The 18963-nt window shown below is 45.1% G+C and overlaps 1 protein-coding gene across 2 annotated transcripts in view; it reads left to right on the top strand.

The window, feature by feature from the left end:
* Positions 1-10006: 10006 nt before the first annotated feature.
* FRMD1 (FERM domain containing 1) overlaps positions 10007-18963 on the top strand; it is a 69880-nt gene continuing 60923 nt past the window's right edge. Inside the window, exon 1 of one of the 2 annotated variants that reach the window (XM_075924662.2) lies at positions 10007-10193. The gene's annotated coding sequence lies outside the window, so the exon portion shown is untranslated. Of the gene's footprint in view, positions 10413-18963 lie in introns of both variants that reach the window. The other variant, XM_006122927.3, reaches the window with a different exon arrangement.

Raw genomic sequence — 18963 nt, 5'->3', positions numbered from 1 at the left:
ACATAAAGGCTTGCAGTTTAGATGCGCTTTTTGTTATTTCAGAATAACGTCAGTTATTCCAGAATAATGTTGCTGTGTAGACGTACCCTTTGCGATTAAAGGCATTATTGTAAAGATATTGTGCCAATTAAAAGCGATGGTAATATGACAAAATCCAATACCAACATCATTCTCTAGTCTTCATGTCAGAAAACAGGGCAGAGCTTTGACACATACTGTGAATTTTTACAATCTGGGGAACAGAAGCTTTTTTACCTCTATCTGCCTCCCTGCTCCTACCCAAAAAGACATCATGACTCACATTTAGTGTGTGTATCCAGTTTCTGCCCAGAACACGTTTCGAAAATTAAAGAAAGGATAAGGAACCAATCTTCAATACAGAATTAGACCAAGGCAAAGATAGCAGTTATTAGTTCATGGCTAAAGCAGCTCTGAGATATGGGTTTGATTACTGATATGAAGGATCTAGTCTGGTTGAGACAAACTGTTCTCATAACACTTCAACCTAAAATGAAAATTGTACCTAGCACAGAACTCAAGTACATTACTCACACGTATACTAATTCATAGGGGTTTAGTTTTAAAGTTTTAATAAATGTAAATGGAACAAGCAAACTAAGTCTATCCGGTAATATTTAATTTACAGAGTCTGGCTCAATATAATTAAAAGTTGAAGGATGAGGTGGCTATATTATTTCTAGGAGTTGGTCTGCAATCCACTGAAAACAAAAATCACGTGTTGTAATAAACCATTTCAGGTGCGCTCCTGGCTTGAGCTGTCTAGGTGCATGTGTAATTAGAATAAGAATTTAATTATAAAATAAGAGATTATAACGTGGCATTATCATAATAGAAGGTTTTTGCATTTTATGTAATGTAAATCAACAGTGTTTGGAATAGGTCCAATCACATTAAAGCACTGTGTGATTTTATAGACATTATATATCTGTGTATATATTTTAGAGGTTTCTGTCTGTTTGCATATCGATCTGCGAGTCTTTTCAAGAATTCCTACTAAAAGGTAAGAGCTAGGGCCACCAAATTTGGTATGCAGCTTCTTTTTCTCCTAGCTTAAAGCAAGGTCAGGCTTTGGTTGTACCAGAACAACCAGAAGCCCCAGGAAAGGGTCCGTTTTCCATAACATGCAAAGGGAGGGGGTGCTGTTCGCAGAGACACAATTTTGAGAGTAGCTATTGAGGGGAGTGAGCCAGCAGGGGAGAGCTATCCTGCAGAGTATCCACTGGGGGCCAGCTGTACCACTAAAGGGATGGTCTGCAGGACTGGGGTTCTGCCAATTGGCTTGCCAGCATACCCGGTAAATAGCCCCCTACCCCAAACCCTCCCTCCCCACGCAGCCCGTGGCTGCACCACCAGTGGGGGAGGGAAGAAAATGCTACTGGTGGCTGGAAGGAACTGGGGTGAGAGAAAAGGCTCCTGGCAGCTGTGGGAACTGTGGGGAGAGAAAAAGCCCCTAGCTGCCCTGGGGGAGAAGGACTGGGGGGAGAGGAAAGGTCCCCAGTGGTCAGGGGTGAGGGCTGTGTACTACCCTAAGACTTTGTCTAAGCCTATGGTAGAATTTGTGCAGACGGCAGATCATTACTGTTTCACATACAATACATATGTATACAATAATGTACAATCATAACTGCCATCATCATTAACTTAGGGTTGAAAGACCCTAATAATGATCTTTTTAACATTACATCACTCTGTGATGCTCAGATTCTGAACAATTTGCATACAGAATGCCTAATGACATTGTACACAACATTTCATGTTAGAAAGTCAGAATGTTTTAGAAAAAGTCCACTACATGGCAGCCAGTTCAACACTTTGTTTAAGATTCATTCCATGCCCTCTTCTGTTAATAGCCCAGATCAGCTCTTTTTTGAATGGATGACCTATTATTTGATTTGCCATTGATTCCCTTTCCTAACCAACTGCCTGTCAACTAAATGCGATAAGTAAGAATGCCTCAGATTTCTGACTTCTGAGTCATCCTCTCATGACTTGATCAGCTTGAAGCCAGCTCCAGCTCTTGGAGATCATTGTGAAAACTCCCTTTGTTTCTAAACACAACAAATGGATATTTTCCTCACAATAGGCACTATATAAATATAGTCATACAAATATTTCACACTTATACAGTGAGTGCCAGGCCTTATGTTTTTCAAATTACATACGCTGCAGGATGGTGCAAAGCTCAATTCTTCCTTCAGCATTGTGGAATCTTTTCATATGTACAAATAATAGGACTTTGAGGTTCAGTTAAGAAATCTGCACATGTAAATCTTGACACTTGCACAAAGTCCAACTGACTTCAGTAAGATTGTGCATGAACGAGTTACAAGAATAGATCTATTTGCTGGATCACACCTCTGGCTTTTAACAGCTCCAGAAATTCCCCCTTCCAGCCCCAAGAATACGCTCTTTCGCTCTCTCTCTCTCTCTCTCTCTCTATATATATATATATATAAATGTTTTTCTTGTGAGACTACAGAGAGATGTAATCATGTCTCCTCTGTGGGACGAAGAGAGCCAGGGCTGGCACCATCTCGGCCCAGCAATCAGGGGAAGGGCACAGGCTAGGGTTGCCATGCCTCGGCCTGGTCCTCCTCTACAGCTGGAGGGAGAGCCGTGGATTGGCGAGCGTAGTGAGCAGGGGATGCAGCTCTCTGGTTTACTTTAATAACATGAAGGGCTGAGTCAACTCTTTCAAGATTTGAAGCTGTGGTTCCTCCAAGTTGTTTGAGACTTAGAGAATTTCAATGTCTCCTTCAATAAAAACTAATCTGAAGTGATCTCATTTATTGCCCAGTTTGATAATTCTCAAGGTATTGATGGTTTTTTCCAGGATTGTCATACAATGTTTTTATATAATGGAAAACATAATTGCTGTAATCCAGAATCATTACCACAAGATATAGGTTATAATATACTCTGTATATGTCACCACAATGCTTGTTTTCATTTTGCAGAAGTACACAGTGTCACAGGATGCTGGTCTGTAACCTTGTTCACGGATGTAATATATATTTCCAGCCAGTGTTCTCTTTAACCTGAGCACTTGGGCAGCCATCCAGGAGAAATTCAAATGCTGCCCAGCTGATTAGTAGAGCTCCCGCAGCCGGCACCATGTGTTTCTACTGGTGGTGCATAACTGCACATGCCTTGGTGTGCATAACACAATTTATTCTGCACATGGATGAAAAAATTTAGAGGAAACATTTTTTCCAACGATCAAAAATGCAATAGTGCTGGAAATATACCGAACTGATTGCTTATATTTCAAATGTCTAAACTGACTGCTACAAAGCGTGGTCTTGTGATTAAGGCACTCAACTAGAACTTAACAGATCCATGACTGTTTCCACATGTGTGAACTTGGGTAAGTCACTTTGGGTATGTCTACACTACAGCACTAATTCGAACTAACTTAATTCGAATTAGTTAATTCGAACTAAGCTAATTCGAACTAGTGCATCTAGACCTAAAAATTAGTTCGAAATTAGCATTTTGCTAATTCGAACTAGCATGTCCACATTGAGTGGACCCTGAACCGAGGTTAAGGATGGCCAGAAGCAGTGCCGGCAGGGCATCAGATTAGGACTTAGAGCGTGGAGCTGCTGTCTCAGGCTAGCCAAGGGCTGTGCTTAAAGGGACCCAACCCCCACCCCGGACAGACAGTTCTCAGGGGTTCCCCGCCTGCAAAGCAGTCCTGGCTTGGAGTGCCCTGAGTGCCCACACTCGGCACATCACAGCACTCAGCCATCAGCCTGGCTGCACTTGCTGCAGGCTGCCATCCGGGGGGTGTTCAGTTGGGGGGCTGCAAGAGAGCTTCCACCCCGAGGAGCCCACAGAGCAACCCCAGTCCTCCCTATCGGGGGCTCGTACCCCATTCCTCCCTCATCTCCTTCCACTTACCCCTCCCTAGCCCCCCTTCCTGATGTACAAAATAAAGGACACGTGTGTTCAAAAATAGAAACTCTCTTTATTGAACAAAACTCGGGGAGACTGAGAAAAGGAGGTGGGAAAGGGGAAGAGAGAGGGTGGGAGAGGGGAGGGCAACTAAAATGATCAGGGGTTTGGAACAGGTCCCATATGAAAAGAGGCTAAAGAGACTGGGACTTAATCATAGAATCATAGAATAATTGGTTCGACTTCTCAGCTTAGAAAAGAGGAGACTGAGGGGGGATATGATAGAGGTCTATAAAAGCACGAGTGGTGTGGAGAGGGTGCATAAAGAAAAGTTCTTCATTAGTTCCCATAATAGAAGGACTAGAGGACACCAAATGAAATGAATGGGCAGCAGGTTTAAAACTAATAAGCAAAAGTTCTTCTTCACACAGCACGTAGTCAACCTGTGGAACTCCTTGCTGCAGGAGGCTGTGAAGGCTAGAACTCTAACATAGTTTAAAGAGAAGTTAGATAAAGTCATGGAGGCTGAGTCCATGGAGTGGTATTAGCCAGGGGATAGAAATGGTGTCCCTGGCCTCTGTTTTGGAAAGCTAGAGATGGATGGCACAAGACAAATGGCTTGGTTATTGTCTTCGGTCCATCCCCTCTAGGGTAGCTGGTGTTGGCCGCTGTCAGCAGACAGGCTACTGGGTTAGATGGACCTTTGGTCTGACCCTGTACGGCCGTTCTAAGCTCAGGGCTCAGGGTCGGGGGTCTCACTGGACCACCTTGATTTTCATGCAAACCGGCTCCTGGGTGGCCACTTTCCTGTGCCTAGTGTGGAGGTCGTGGATGAGGTCCACGATCTCCGCACTAGACCAGGCGGGCGCCCGCCTATTGCGGCCCCGAGCAGGCTCCTGGGAGCCACCAGCGGTGGAGGGCTGGGTGGCAGCGGGTGGCTGGTTCGTGCTGTGCCAGGTGCAGTGTCTGCTGGCTGGGTGCTGGCAGGCGTGCACCTGGCATGAGCACCGTAGCCAGACCGTGCCCCTTTAAGCCTCCGGGGCCAGGAGGGGGGCCGACGAGTTTCCCTGGTGGTGCCCAGAGTGGCCACCAGGGCAAGCTGGGGAGGGCTAGCCTCCCACTAGTTTGAATTAAGTGGCTACACAGCCCTTAATTCGAACTAGTTAATTCGAACTAGGCATTAGTCCTCGTGGAATGAGGTTTACCTAGTTCTAATTAAGCGCTCCACTAGTTCGAATTAAGTTAGAACTAGCGGTTTGTATGTGTAGCACCTATCAAAGTTAATTCGAACTAACGTCTGTTAGTTCGAATTAACTTTGTAGTGTAGACATACCCTTAATCTGACAACACCTCAGTTTTCCATCTATAAAATGGAGATAATATTTCATTTCTCATTTTGTCTGGTGTGTCAATTTACAGTGTAATATCTTGGGACTATACAATTTCTCATTATGTTTGCACTAGAACACTTACCTGGCATTGCTTGAGTCCTTCTGGGCAAGGGGCTGGGGGCATGGGAGGCACAAGAGTGGGGGCAGGATGTTGGGTATGTGGGGAGGCTCAGGGCAGGGGACTGGGTATGTGGGGGTGCATGAGTCAGGGTGAGGGGAGGTCCTGGTAGGAGGCAGGAGGCATGGGTGGTAGTGCATGAGTCAGGGTTGGGGGGTGAGGAGGGAATCCTACTGGGGTTGCAGGAGTCAAAGCAGGAGTTTAGGTGGGGGGAGGCCTCAGGGCAGGAGGGGGGGTTACCTGCTGGCTGCCCCCTGGGGCTAGGGAAGGGGGGGGAAACCACATGACCTGCCCAGAGGCTGCTGTGGCTGGGATGCTTGCTGTACCCCTGTGGTCATTCACGAGTATAACTGTCCCTGCTATATCACCTCTTTCTGTTTGATGGAAAACAATCACATGCCACACGTGTCCCATTGTCCTGGTACAATGAACCCTGATCTTGCTTTAAGTATGATAAGAGGAAGTTGCATGACAAATTTGATGGTCCTAACTCTTACCATTTAGGGAGGAGTTCTTGAACAAATGGACTCATGAATGGACATGCACACGCACACGCACAAATTCTCTTGAATATATAATAAATAATGCAAAGCACAATGGGAGCCTCAAACTCAGTTGGGTTCTTTCGTGTTGTTTTAATAATCATTATTATTAATTATAAAGTAACTCTGCACTTGAGAACATGCCACCAGCTGTCCCCTCTCTTTTATACCAAGGAGTCTCCAGTTGTAGTACTATGTAAGAAACAAGATGATCTCTCAGGTAGCCTGAACTCAACCCATTTATGACATTATAAATAAAAAATAACCCTTAAATTTTACTTCAAAATGAATAATCATCAATTAAAATATTGGAAAAAAAATAGACTGCTGAATTTTTCTCCAGACAAAAATGTGCAAAATGGCTTGGTTATAGTCATGTAAGGTTCAGTAAATATGCAAATATTCGAGGTGGTAAACACACAGAAAATTCTCATCAATCCACATTCAGAAGAAATGATTGCACAGCACCTTTATTGTGTAGCCTCTCCTGTTCCCTGGCCCAATGTAAGGTTGTTCCAGAGAGGGGAAGCCTCCCTTGTGACTTTTTACACAACTTTGAGAAACTGGGCCTGAGGCTCCTTTGTGTGCTCTGCATTGTGTGTCAGTGAGTATTCACATCAGACCAGACCTACTCAAACCACCAGGAACATGTTTTATTCTGTGACGAACATAGAATAGGATTACAGTCCAGCAGCCATCTCTCTGCTTGCAGCTTATGTGCTCCCATCTGAGGGTACGTCTAGACTACAGAGCTTTTCTGGGATACCTCCAATATCCCGGAAAAGCTCTGCCACATCCAAGGAACACATCTGCTTTTCTGACATTTTTTTGGGAAAAGCAGACGCGTTTTTTCAATATCCCTATAAAGTTCATTTTACAAGGAAGAAGAGATGTTCCCAAAGAGGTTTTTTTTTCATCATTTGGCCCCGTATAGATAGGCTAAATGTTGAAATAGCCTCTTTCAGAAGAAAATCAGAAAAAGACAGCCTAAGTCAGTGCTAGACCTTCTGGGAAGGCAGAGGGTACATCCTGAAAGGAACCAGGAAGTTCTCCCAACATGCCACAGTTTGTAGTCCGCAGCTTGTAGTTCGCATAGCTGCTGATGAAGCACACTGGACCTCGGTTTACACTTACCAAGTACAGATAATGAAAAAGGGCTTTAGCAACTGCAGCTACATGAGCACCTATCCAATCTATCTAGCTTGAGAAAGCTCTCAGGACACCTGACCCGCTGTCCATCACACCTCTTTTCATATATTTTAGACAAAAAGGTCTGAACCAGCATATCAAGGCAGCTCAGTAAATCTCTTCTAGGGACTGCAAACATGTTATCAAAGTCATATAATTAAACGATCAATGAAAAATGACAAACCTAAAAGAATCAGCATGAGCATCTAACTTCCATCCACCTCCAGGAGCAGATTGTCAGTTAATGTAAGCAGTGAAGTTTTCAGATCATGTCTGGGCATGAAACAAGATTAGCTAGAGTCAAGCAAATTTGAGAACTGCAGAGCTTTCTCACAACAACCTACTTGGCCACTCTTTCCCCAAAAAAGGAGACATCCCAGACCAGTTGATACTTAGGGAGACCATGAATGTCATAGTGATAGAAATGTAGCCATATTAGTCTGGTGTACCTGAAACAAAAAACAGGACTATATAGCACTTTAAAGACTAACTTTAAAGACTAATGTTAGTCTTTAAAGTGCTACATAGTCCTGTTTTTTGTTTCATGAATGTCATAAGATGTCTTTTTTGAGCAGAGGCAGAAGCAACACTGGGGTGGGAATAGGGATGTTAATGGCTAGCCAGCTAACCATTTAACCGATAAGCAATTGTTCATCAGTTAACAGTCCTGGTTAACTATAACAACCCCCACCCCTGCCATCATGTGCTCTGCATTTAAAACTCAGACCAGCAAGCTGGCTCAGTCCCAGCCTGCCTGTTTAAGTTTTCAATGAAGAGCATGCAGAGGAGCTGCCTGCCACCCTGCACTGCTGCCTCCAATACAGCAGCTCCTCTGATACAGAGGCAGCAGTGTGGGGCAGCAAGCAGGAGCTGGTCCATACAGAGAGCCTGTCTGCCACTCTGCACTGCTGCCTCTGTATGAGAGGCAACAGTGTGGGGTGTCAATAGCCTCTGTCTGCAAGGGGCCCAAGCTCCCAGCAGACAGAGGCTGCTCTGGCATTCCACAGACAGCTTGCTGCGGACAGGGGCTGCTGCCTGTGTGTCAGAGGCAGCAACGCAGGGCAGCAAGAGAGAGCCAGTCTGTGGTTTTTAAACAGCCTCCCCTCATGGACCAGTTTCCACCTGTTACCCTGTACTGCTGTCTCTGATACAGAGGCTGCAGCCTGGGGAAGCAAGAGGCTCCCCAGGAGCGCACTGGCTGCCAGCCCTGCTCCCGGGGGGTATTGAGGGACTGTGTAACCGCTAAGAAATTTAGCGGTTACACGATTATGAAAATAACTGCTTTCTAACATCCCTAACGAGGGCACATGCCAGTTTTTGTATCGTTAATACACTTTTTTTTTACTATCCAGTCTATGGCAATGCTACGCAACATTGGAGATAAAACGCAGCCTTGTTTCATGATGTTGTTCACACTAAACTACTCTGGTTCCCTTACAAAGTGTTTCATTTACGTCACTGTTCATGGCCTTAATGTTAATAACTTTAGCTGAGATTCTGTAGGATTGAAGACTATTCCACTAGGATGTCTGTGCAGGCTGTCAAATTCTTTTTGGAAATCAGGGTACTTGATGATGAGAGGAGCTTACCATTCTATACATTATGAGGGTCCTTACTGTAAAGATCTGATCTAAAAAGGATCTCTCAGGACTGAATCCACCCTATATTTCTAGCTTTGCAAAGGACTGCTAAAATGTTGGAGATTTTTGAGACTTACCAGAGAAATTCTCCAAAAGCTAGATAGTAAATATGCCCTATACATATACTCCCACAACCATGTTTTCACTCTGGCCCCCACCCCCTCCAGGAAACCCACTCCTCCTCCTCCTTGCCACTCCCATCAGTCCAACCATTCCAGTTTGTGCTCAGTGCTGAAAGTCTACCCAGATCCCATAAAGCAGGGGTGGGGACCCCCAGGGCTAGGAGCTGTATGCAGTCCCTGGCTTGCCTGGATCTGCCCTCCCCCAAAGCTCAGGGCCCCCTAGCATTGGGGAGCCTACACTGATGCACCAGCCCTGTCCCGTAGCCCCACTGCAGGGCTGAAACACAGTCTACTAGCCTGGGCCCCCCATGCTCTGGTGTGCAAGGGTAATGTGGGCCATGTCAATGAGGGTTTTTTTAACATTTTGCTGCTCACTTGGTTTGTGGCCCCCAACTGATTTTTCTGCGGGGGGCAGCAGCCCCTGACCCCAAAAAAGGTTCCCCACTCCTGCCATAAACAGTCCACATAGGTGGAAAGATAGCAAGTGTGAAAAATCAGGACACTTTTCCCCAAGAGGGATATAGTTGCACATATAAGACAAAAGCACCTAATAGCAGAGGGTCCCAGCAACATTAGGGTTTCTGGTCACTCTAGGGCCAACCCTGGTGGAGCAAGAGGGAGCAGCTGAGGCCGGAAAGAAGAGCCAGGTTCAGTGGGCTGCCAAGAGATGCTCATGCAAGCCTCTTGTACGTGGGGGGCAAGAGTGGTTTAACCTGGGGCAGGAGAGGGATTATTCTGCTAAGGATCTGGCAGGACAGAGGCGCTGTACGGTCGGGATAGGGGCTGCGAGGAAGGGTTGCAGCGGGGGCAGAGGCAAAGGGGGGCTGGCCCCACAGCACAGCTAGCCCGACAACGTGCCTACATTTTGCACGGGGGTGGGGCAGCGGCGCCCGGGTCCCGCCCGCACGAGCGCAGCAGGACAGAACCCCACTGCTGCCTGAAGCCCGCAGCTCGCCCGCACCCACCGCTCGGCGTTCCACGAGCCGCGCCGGACAGACACACCCGGCCGCCAACCAGGGGCGGCGGCCCGCCCACTGGCCACCCGCGCTGGCCAATCCTAGCGCAGCGCGGGGGAGGGCGGGGCGTGTGTAGCTTTCTCCCCGGGCGCCACGCGCTGCGGGCGCCGCCTCTCCACGTGCGTTGCCTTGAGAAGGCAACAAAGCGGCCCCCGCGGCGTGTTTACAGCCGCCAGCCGGCTCGGAGTGGGCAGCGCCTGGGGCTGCCTGGCCCTTCGCTGTGCAGCCTGGGCCAGCAGCAGCAGCAGCCCGCGCCGCGTGAGTCTCCTTTCTGCACCGGCTGGGGCGCGCCTGGGGACGTCTCCGCTCTGCAGTCCCGTCCCCTGCTCTCCTGGGTGGCGAGGGGACCTGCCTGGCTGCAGGCTCTGAGCGCGCAGTTGCGCCGAGGCAGAGCGTTGGAGGCACCGTCCGAGAGCTGGAGCTCAGGTTCTTCCTGCGCTTGGCAAAACCCAGTTCCCTTCCTCTTACTGTAAAAAGGTGTGTGGATGTGGATGTGGATGTGGATGTGTATGGGGGGGGGGGATCGGGATCGGCTGGCTTCTGCGGTTAGTACTGAACTCTGTTGCAGAGCTACTCTTCCATTTAAAACGAAGTTTCCCATGCTGCTGTTTTCATGCAACAGGCTTGTAAAGTACTGAGCAGGCTGTTGCACTGCTGCTGTACAAGGCATAACATTTACTAAGTCGCGTAGTGGCAGGTGTATTCACGCGATTGTCTTTTGCTTTATGTGCTTAAATGTTTAATGTATTGCTAGTTCCTAGGGTCCTTTTAGCAACCGATTTGTCCTATCGCAAGGGGTTTCGCTTGGTGGTTCTCCTTTCTGTATCTGAGCAGACTGATCAAAGCCACACACCTCTCCTGGGCTGCTTTTCGGGGTGTATTCAGGCTACTGTGTTGCTAACATTGTAGGAGCTGAAGTTTCCACAAGTTGGAACAGGTCCCCTTCTTCCCCTACCACCCCGTCCCAAACATGTGTCTGGAATCCCTTGACTATATTCATTACAGGCTACTTTGTCATGGGAATGAGGTTATTCACTGATGTTATCATTGTGTTAAGTACAATACTCAACTTTTTTTTTTAAAGATACCAGGATTAAGGTATTGAATTAAAAAACACTAAATGCAGATAAAGGGGGGGGATTCGTGTGTGTGTGTGTGTGTGTGTGTGTGTGTGTGTGTGTGTTGGCTTGTTTTACGGAATAAAATGTGTTGAGCACTTCTTTCGGTGAGACTTTAATCTCTCAATTAGCTGCCTCACTCCTGTGTGCACTTCAGCTTCTACCATTGATGTAGCTGTACCACTGGTGACTTCCACCTATGAAGTTTTGCTAGTGAAGGCAAAGCTTACGAGAACTAGGTGTTGATTCCTCTCTACTAGAAGGGACCATTTTTATGCCAATTCCTCTAACAGTTTTTTGTTAACTGGTCTGCTCTTACAAAAAGGTTAAAACAAAGCCCAGCTGAATTGAGGATTTGGATCACTTTTTGATTGGTGGTACACTTAAGGTTTGTTACTTTACACCTGTCTTCTACTTAAAACAAAAAAATCACCACCACACCTTTCTTTCCCCTCCTCCTTGAGAGCCTGTAATTGTTAATACTACATAATGACAAATCCAAGCTTACTTCAGTGTTTTAGCCCATGTCGTCTGTTGCTTTTCTTTCTGAAAATGTTTGTGTATGGGGTCAATAAAAGGAGCTTGGGAATCTTAGAAGGGACAGATAGTAGCTAATATGAAAGTTGTTTTCACATAATTCTTTGTGTGATTTCTTTAAGCAGTAAAGGAATAGTGATGGGATGAGAGTTTGTAACAAAGAGGAATTTCAAAGTGTATGATATTGCAAAACTTTTGTTAAGATGCCAGGGTATCAAATCTAAGATCTTTGTGTAAATTTTATTAAGTATTTCTTCTGAGGAACTATCCTTCTGCACAAATGCAGATTAGCTATGACAATGTATTGTTAATATATCCTGGAGTATTTGTGTCTCTGATTTAAGGTTATTTTCTGTGGCAACCATGTGGATTGCAGACAAACAATGCTGATCATACTCAGTCCTGTCTTCGGAAGTTCTCATTTTTTGTGGTGTTGAGACTTTATTCTTAGCCTCTTCAAAAATCTTCAATGTTTCCTACTATGCCATTACCTTTTCATTTTTTTAATGAATTTTATTTTAATTAAATTGTTACACGTTATACCAATGTTAGATTCTCATTTTGGTTACTTATAGCAGATACAAACATTATTCTTTTGAGAGATTAATCCTCTAGTTACATTTATTAGTCTCCAGACTTGGAACACTTAATTGTTCTGGTACATGACTGAAATAAAACACTTGCCACAAAAATGGCGAGACTTGAAAATAAATCTCTCTGAAGTAGTATGAGATGAGATTCTTGGCATTTTGGATGCCAGTCAGCATGTTTTCATTATGCAAGCTTCTTTAGGAACATAGGGTAACTTTTTGTGTTAATCCACACACTTTAACATACTTCTTGTTATGGTTTACATTTACAACTAAAACAAATCTTGGATATGGATTGTATCTATATGATGAATAAAAACTAGTTGATATCTTTCACTTGTGAGCTGACTTTAGTCAACAATGTAGATGCATTAAGCTCTGCTGCCAAAAAGTTCAATGAATGCAAAGTTATGGTTGCTTCTAGGGTTCCCTTGCGCCTTCAAGTGCAAAGGGCACTAAACTTCTGAAAGCCTGATGGCCAGTATGCTAGGCGGGGTAAGGCACTGCTTTCCCAAATCTCCAGCCTGGTCTCATCTACACTCTGCCCCCAGAATGCCTACTGCAGGTGTTCTGGGATCATAGTGTTTCTGCCTCAGAGTGCGTGGGCCCTCCCCTTGCTCTGGGGCTAGGGAAGTAAGGTGGTGCGTGGCCCACCCTCCCTGTGGTGGGGGTGCATGGCCTGCGCAGAAGGGGTGGGGCTTTAGGAGGCACCTTAACCAACTGCCCATGTCTGAAGGCCAGGAAATAGAGATGAGTTAATGCTTCACCAGTAACCCCCAACTATGATTCCTTTGAATGGTGTCAGGGACTCCCTATGGAAGATCACGTGACAGTGATCCTTACCAAGCATGTGAAGATCAATGGGGAGAATGGAAAACAAGATGGGGGAGAGGGTGGGATATTCTTGAGTACATAAATTATTAGAACCCATATATCTTTGACTTAAGAGGTAATTCTCAAACTGTAGTGCAGAGCAGGGATGTTAAATATCAGTTAATGTAATAGTTGGTTAACCTCATGAATTCTTATCAGTTACTATTCTATAGTCCCCAGGGATGAGACCAGCAGCCAAGTGTGCTCCAGCCTCACTCCTAGGGAGCCCTCTGCTGCCTCTTTCGAAAAACCAGCTCACCTTGTGCTGCTGCCTCTGATACAGAGGCAGCAGTGCGGGGTGGCAGCAGCCCCTGTCCAGGGGCAGGGGTCTGAGCTCCTCGACCCCATGCAAGTTGGAGCTGAGCCGGGCTGTGTGTCTGCCCGGCTCCTAATACACTTTAAATGCAGAGCTACAGCAGGGGTAGGATCCCAAATCCAGCACAAGCCCAGACTCAGCTTGGCCAGCCTGCCAAAAAATGTACCGGCAAGGGGTGTGTGTGTCGTCTATAGCATTAACCTATAAGCTTTTGTTTATTGGTAAATCGACTACACTATTCCAGCCCTAGTGCAGTGTGTATGTGTGCGCGTGCCAACACTTCCAGTATTTTCTAAGGACAATGGTGGAGCACAGAAGATAGGAGAGATTCATAGCAGCATGTGGATGCCAGTGGAGATCAGGCATTCTAGTGGGTACAAAGGCTTTACAAGGGATTATGAAAATAGTTCACCCCACTATGTTGCTTGTTCCTTTTGACATTCATATTGCATGCAGGGATGTGACCATATAACTGTCTAAATGTCTAACCGATAAGTCTGGGCTTATTGGTTAATGTTGACAGCTATGTGTAGGCTCCAACCACATTCTAGAGGAGCCGGCTGACATCCCGCACTGCTGCCCGGGGTTGCTGCAGCAATTGAAAGGGCTTGCGGCTTTGGCACCTGCTGGGGTAGTGCCATGACTGGAATCTCTTTAAACAGTGGTAGCAACTCTGGGCAGCTCCCTGGCAACATGGTAGTGGCGGGGTTGGGAGCTGTGAGCCCTTTAAATAGAAGCAATTTAAAGGGCTTGCGGTTCGGATCCCCGCTGCTACTGCATTACTTGGCAACTGCCTGGGGTTAAAAGACAGCTCCCGCCACTGTCAGGGTAGTACTGCAGCTGGGAGCCATTTAAATAGGCTCCTCCTGCCTGGGCCACTACCTGGAAACTTGGTGGCATTTGGGAAGCAGGATGTAAATAGATAGCGTCCAGATGCAGTCTGTGGACTGGATTCTGCCCCTGGGCAGCATCTCACTCAGATCTGCTCTACAAAATACCTTTAAAAAAGGCAATGGTGTTGGCATTTAAGACTTTTACCAAATTATGTATTTCTAACATTGATTCTGACACTGATTCCAAAGAATTTGCAAGAACTGCTTTGCTTTTGGGGAAAACGTTTATTGTTGTCCAACTAATATTGTTCAAGATTTCTAGTAGTAAAAATGGGACATTGGAAACACAGGGCAGCTCATCTGCACATTGTATTGCTTTAAGTTTTATAATATTCTGACATCTTCCATCTGACTCATCTTGAAGTGAGGACTAACAAACAAGAGCAGATGGATTCCTAAGGAGCAAATACCTTTTACAAAAATCAGAAAGAAACAGAAAATGCTTGGCCTTTATGCATAAGCAGATATAAAATATTTTTAGAACTCATTTTTGGGTGCAAAATCATGCCTGGTTTGAATAATATTGTGGCAAATGAGTCTTCTATAGAAGTGGTAAGTGGAGTTTAATGAAGTCTTTTATTTAATCCTTTTTCCTTCTCAAGCAAAAGGACAACCTCTCTGGCACAAGTGTTCCTCTGATTAACTTGTGTCTGTTCAGATCTCATAGGAAACTTGCTGGTGAGGTAGGGATGCTGTTTTAAATATTTATGCCTGGAATATGATATCCCCAACAAAGAGTCAGTAAATAATCTAAATGATTCTGAATCTCTTAAACAAATGTTTTAGTATTGCCCTCAATCTGTTACTGATTTGATCCACTAACACTTCAGGTATAAGGGACATGAATTGGTGGCAAACTGTATCTTCAGTGCACAACGAAGTAGTATTCCCACTGTTAGTCTGATTCAAAATAATGTAAATGACTTGCATGCCTGATCTACTCCACGGTTACCATTCTTGTGTTCCTACAGAAATTCCTTTTTAACTACTCTGCTCCTTGATTATCCTAGCATTGTTTGGTTGCAGTACCTTAATTCTTTCAATGGTGGTCAGCCAGCAATTTTTAACAGACAGATTGAGGGGCAAAGCATGTCCAAATAATTCTCCTCTAAGTGTGAGTTGCTCTCTAGCACTTCCTTTTGCCATTCTTCTTCCTCGGGGAAAAATTATTTTTCATATGTTTCAAATTCTTGACTTCCTCTATTCTTTCCTTGCAAGGTTTAACTTAATCGTAGCCAGAGTTTGTTTTCTGTAGGATAATTTGGTTTCCTTTGTTTGGGGCTTTCAAAAAATTTCCTTTTCTTTTGTTAAATTTGGTTCCTAGCAGTATGGTGTGTGGCCCTTGAAGCTGTATTTAATCTTTGAAGCACTGCTGTTTGTGTAAATTTTGTTGGGGTTTTGGCAGACTGGAATTTTCACTGTTCTTTGTGCTAAACAGCAAGCTGTTTTCTGGAAATAATGGACACAAGATATCTAAAAGTCAACACATTTTACATAAATGAGCTGGCATACTCTGCACTGACTGTGCACTGCTTACTTAAAATTAGTCAAATAGACTTGCTTTTAAAAAGCAAGTCTAGAAATACAGTGGTAAAGACTTTCTGATTATTTGGATTTTGATAAACAATTGGCTGACATTTGAGTTGTGGGGCAGAAGGTGAATATTCCTTCTCGTTCATCCCAGCTTTGAGATCGAATTTGTATAACCATTCTTGTCTGGGATGGCTTATGTGGCTACCTATTTTTTATTTATATCTTTTATTTTTAGATATGCATAAGAAATCTTCCATAGGGATGACATTCTCACACCCCTTGCAAAGGATTTATTAACTTCCCACAACTTTCCAAATACTCTGCTCTACTCAGTGTAATCAGACTGACATTCTGACCAAGTCTACACATCTTTTGAAAACTCTCACTGTTACTGTTCCATTTTGGAAGAACTAGCGTAGACTAGCTGCAGCTATTTATACTTTCTTACCATGTTGTCTAGACCTGCTTTGAGGTCTAGACAGTATAGTAATAGAAATACATATGGATGGTCTGCATGGTTCTATCACTGGCTTCTAATCCTGCTCCAAGACAACTTAGAGGATATGATGGTAAAGCAGTAATGGGTAACTTGTGGTCTACATGTGGCCTATCAGGGTTCTGCATGTGCCCCTGCGTGCTAAGGATGTTAAATATCAGTTAATTTACTAGTTGAGTAGTTGATGGAATTTCCATCGACTAGTCAATAGGCACTTCTGCATTCCTCCTTGTACCTTTTCAAGGAGGAATGTGGAACTCTGCTTGCAGCCCAGGGCCAGTGGGAAGTCCCTCTGACTCCGGGCTGCATGTGGGCATGCCAGCTTTTAAATAAACAGAAGTCCCCAGCAAGGGCTCTTGAGCATTTCAAAGCAGAAGCGCCCTCATGGAATCAGAGTTCCTGCCAACCTCGGGCTCCCATGTTGCGCTGCCGATTTGAAATGCCGCGTGGAGCCTGGGGTCCCCAGCTGATCCCAGGCTCTGCACAGCATTTCAACGCAACCTGGGATAAGCTGGGGATGACTCAGCTAACTCTGGGTTCCACACAGCATTTCCTCAGAACCTGGGGTCAGTTGGGACATCCCCAGCTGACCCCAGCTGCCACTCTGAAATGCCGCGTTTCAAAGGGGTAGTGCCGCACAGCTGATCCCAGGCTCAGCTGAAGTACCCACTCTTCCCCCACTTTTGCTGCCTCTATCAGATAAAGACGGGGGGGGGGGGGGGAGGGAGGGTAATTGATTAGTTGACTGACTATCCAATAAGTTGACTAGTCCTTAACATCCTTACTGTGTGCACACCCTGCCACCTCCTCTGCCTCTTGCACACTGGGGACTTTGCATTTACCTACCCTCCTTCCCCCCTTATGCTCAGCACTTCCAGAGCACTGTGAATTGGCTGGCTTGCACCCCTCCCTCTCCCTGCCTCCTAATGCTTCAGGAATCTGCTTGTTTTCAGTAGTCTGGAAGTGCTGGGTAGGAGCGGGAGGAGAAGGGACTGGGTGCACTTTGGGGAGGAGGCTGGGTGGGGGGACTGAGAGAGAGGGTCAATGAATCCCTGGCAAAGTGAAAAGTGACACAAAGTAAGGGCACCTGTGAAGTGCATGCTGACTGCTGTGCACTCCTTTGCTGCCTTATATTTTTGCTGGCAATGAAACTTGCCCCTAATAATAACTTTGTCGAAGAAGGCATGATAAAGAGAACCAAGTGCAATGTATTTAATCTTGGAAGGCCATGGTTGGTGCACATGCCTGATTTCAATCCTGTGGTATAGTGAGAGTGCCACTCATGTGGCCCACTCTCTAGTCTCGATGGCCCAACCCTGTGGCAAAGACATATCTGTGTATGTTAGCACTCCCACTAGTGGCAGCACCACTGAAGCAAGAGCAGGTGTAGATTTGCAGAGAGTCATAGATGCTGCTTTTTTGGGGGGGTGGGTGGGACTATTTCAGTAGGGAAGAATAAATGGAAAAGTATCACATGTTTTGGTTTAGTTTAACAAATATTTTAAATCAGGTTGACCAAACATGAATCAAAATATTTAATCTAGATTCCCCCCCCCCCCAGAAGTGAACATCACAACATTTCAGCAAAATCAAAACTTTCCTATGTTAATTGAAACTTTCCAGAAACTGTACTGTACTTTGGCAAAACATTCCTGACCAGCTGCGATGCAAGGGTACAGTAGTTAGGCTACATTTATTCTTGAGGAAAAACCTCAATAAAATTCCCAGCAGGCTTGCAAAAATAACAAGTACATGGGCTATAGCTACAGTACTGCAGAAAGCTGGAGTTGCATACTGTAAGTTGGCTAAGTCGCATTATCTCCTGTTCACTTCCCTTACTCTTCTTGTCTGGGGTAGAATAACAGGGACGGGAGAGCAATCTGCCGTCTATTTGGCAGGTCTTCACTCATTCCACTTTAAATCAACTCTAAGTGGTTTGATCTCAGAAGGTTGATCCCTGCTGTAGTGCACATGTAGCCTCAGAGAACTAGCTCTGGAGTGTTACCAGTATTTGATCCCCTTCCTTACTTCCTAACACTTAGTGGAGCTCCTTTTCCTCCCCAACTCTAAACTTCTGGGAAGGAGTGCCAGTTTTTCATTCCTTCTGCCTTGTCCTGGTGGCTTGGATGAGCTGAATTCCATTCTTGGCTCCCTCTATCCCATTTAATGCAGCAAAGTAGCACCACTAATTGTCTTCCTTCTGTCTTTTGAAGATCATATTACATTGTTTTGTTCCTTTGTCCCATCTTGCACTGCCAAAACACACTCTCATTTCTTTCTCAAACTGAAACACGTGAACAGAAGGGAGCATCAAACCTAGAAGTGTTCTCTGCTCTACTTTATGTTGTTGGGTCAGGCAGTGTGTGTCACTCTCTATGCCGAGGGGAATTCTGCACCCAAAAGAATTCAGAATTCTGTGTATTGTAGTTGTCAAAACAGGCTCTAAACCCGTTTGTTATGGTAATTTATTTCAAAATACCTGTCAGTTACTATGTTTGTGTAAAATTTTTTTTGCATTTATTTTGACAAATAGATTCCTTACTAGGCGTATATCTACAGAACTTTTAATAAATTCATTTAAATTAAAATATGAAAATGTATTAGGCGCTTAAAGAATTAACTGGAATATTTACCTGGGTAATCCCTAAACATGTCACCCAGGTAAGCCTCCC

The sequence above is a fragment of the Pelodiscus sinensis genome, chromosome 3, assembly GCF_052426305.1.
Source record: "Pelodiscus sinensis isolate ZL-2025 chromosome 3, ASM5242630v1, whole genome shotgun sequence".
Classification (NCBI taxonomy): domain Eukaryota; kingdom Metazoa; phylum Chordata; order Testudines; family Trionychidae; genus Pelodiscus; species Pelodiscus sinensis.
The sequence above is the reverse complement of the archived record's forward strand: the minus strand, read 5'-3'. Positions and strand labels throughout refer to the sequence as shown.